The sequence below is a fragment of the Sardina pilchardus genome, chromosome 20 (genome assembly GCF_963854185.1).
Source record: "Sardina pilchardus chromosome 20, fSarPil1.1, whole genome shotgun sequence".
NCBI lineage: Eukaryota > Metazoa > Chordata > Actinopteri > Clupeiformes > Clupeidae > Sardina > Sardina pilchardus.
The window spans coordinates 5,352,468-5,354,967 of NC_085013.1; the positions used below are offsets into that span (position 1 = coordinate 5,352,468).

Below are 2,500 nucleotides of genomic sequence, written 5' to 3' on the forward strand. Positions count from 1 at the left end.
AGGGCAGGAGTGTGTGTGTGTGTGTGTGTGTGTGTGTGTGTGTGTGTGTGTGTGTGTGCGTGTGTGTGTCTGTATGTGTGTGTGTGTGTGTGTGTGTGTGTGTGTGTGTGTGTGTGTGTGTGTGTGTGTGTGTGTCTCTATGTGAGTGTGTTAGTGTGTGTGTGTGAGTGTGTGAGTGTGTGTGTGTGTGTGTGTGTGTGTGTGTGTGTGTGGCAGGGTTGAGTGGGCACACAAGGGATCTTTCACCTGGCCTGTGAGTGACGTTCCCCCCTGCCTGAAACATCTTAATTAAACATGACTTCACCTCTCCATTCAGCACACCCGGACCCTCCGCCCAAACATGAAAGAACATCAAATATGTATGAAAGAGACAAGGACGATTGGGAGTGTCTCAACACACACACACACACACACACACACACACACACACACACACACACACACTCTCTGTCTCTCTCTCTCTCTCTCTCTCTCTCTCTCACACACACACACACACACACACACACACACACACACACACACACACACACACACACACTCACACACAGATTTGCACACATTAGTGTCAAGAGTTTTTGTCAGATTTCTGACCCAGCAGGGTGGCTGCATGTTTATAAACATTAGTGGGGAAATTGTTTTGAATTCATATGGCTTTGGATGATTTGACAGTTATGTCAGGCCATTGCCTTTTTCTTGCCTCCATTTTTTTTTTTAAACAAGCAATCCAGTGTGTTTGTCCCAGGAGGGGGAAAAAAGGTTGAAAACTATGAATGAAATTACATAAATAACTGCTGGAGGCAAGGGAGGAGAAGAAGGGGGTAGTTATGAACAGGTCTTTTTTTTTGTTTTATTTCAATTTGATGCAGCGGCAAAGCTAAGCAGAGGAAGGGAGAGCGGGATCGTGTTTGCCTTCAACGTATGTAATTTAAGCGAGCATGGCGGCACACAAAGTATTAGCATTCTCAAACAGACGTTGATGAAACAAAACGATGTTGGGGGAAATATGAATATTTTAGTTCTGGTTGTGCAGGAAGACATTGATCATAACAAAGCAGCCAAGACAGCGAATAAGAAACACCATGATGCGGATGCCTTTGAGAGGATTCACCCTACGGCATTACACTCCACATCTGATTACAAATCTCAATACACGTCTACTCTTGTAAGTTAAACAGACAAACTACATTATACAATATTCCCCTCATATTGTTTCTCCACCCTCCCTCCAAACAACAACTAAATGTTTGTAAAACAAGAACTCCGGAGGGATTTGCGTAAACATAAAAAAAAGTACATAAAACAGGAGGGAGACTGGCGTGAATTTCAGAAATCTAGTTAGCGGGCCTCCGAGTAGCTCTCAGAGTTGTCAGGCTCGCTTTGAATCTGCTGTTCTGCAAGTGTACAAACCACTTACATCTCCTCATCTTAAGAGCTTTGATTTTCATATTTTAGTTTTTGCCCCCTTTTTTTCTAGCTTCTCAAAAAGACCCCATGCCTGCGTTTACGCATCTTCGCTACGGATGCCGGAGGAGTGCCCAGCCATTTCACCGAGCGGCTATTTAAAAGCAAGCGGCAGGCAACTAAAGTCAAATCAACAGCAAAGCAGGTCACTTTGCCGTCGACTCTCACCAGAGGCCCACTGCAGTCCTCACTGCAGCTGCAAATGGATGTGCCCCCCCCCCACCTCTCCCCTCCTCCTCCCCCCTTTCCCACTTTCCATTCTTTTCAGATCTGTTTAACATCAATCTGGGGGCCCTCCCCGTTCGGAGTCGCGCCCGCCCGGTGTCGACGACGCACCCCGAGAACGGTGCCTACTGTATCTCATTCATCATCGTCGCTCCCCGCGCTGCGCTGCGCAGCGAGCCGCCGCGTCACACTGAGCAATGGCCGGGGAAAAGGTTGGACGGCGTATTGACACTCCTCGCATCACACTTACCGTGACACTTTTATAGAAAGAGCTCGCTAATTTATGGTGTTAATCCTCCCTTCAAAAAAGTCCCTCGCCCTGCCATCACTCCCCCCACTCCCCCCCCCCCCACCCCGCATCGCCGCAACTCCCCACCAGTCTACACTCCTCGAGCAGGGACTCCTTACTCACTTACGCCTGTTATTTGAATAAAAGCCAGTGAGCCCTCTCCCTTCCCCGTTTTCCTTGATCTCCCTCAGACAGAATCTCTCTTGATTATTCTATGCTGAATGGCAGCTATCCGGTGTTGATCAGCCTCAAGGTTGCCAAGCGCAACCACAGACGCAGACAGGCCCTGGACAATGGCAGCCGGGCGGGGAGAGGCAGGGTGCGATGGATTCCGACAGCTCCTCCCCAAAGACGTCTTTTTTTTTTTTTTTTTCCCGCCCGCAAAAGGTAAGGGCCAAGGAGTCAAAACAATGAATCCCTGAGCAGGCGAGCCATCATTAAAATTCAAAGGATCATTATGTTTTTTTTTTTTCTTTTTTTTTTTTCGTACGCAAAATAAATCATTACAACGAGAGGCTTAAAAGG

The 2,500-nt window shown here is 47.6% G+C and overlaps 1 protein-coding gene across 1 annotated transcript in view; it reads right to left on the reverse strand.

The window, feature by feature from the left end:
• Positions 1-2,500, reverse strand: part of akap6 (A kinase (PRKA) anchor protein 6) — a 126,052-nt gene that overhangs the window by 55,635 nt on the left and 67,917 nt on the right. The window lies entirely within an intron of this gene.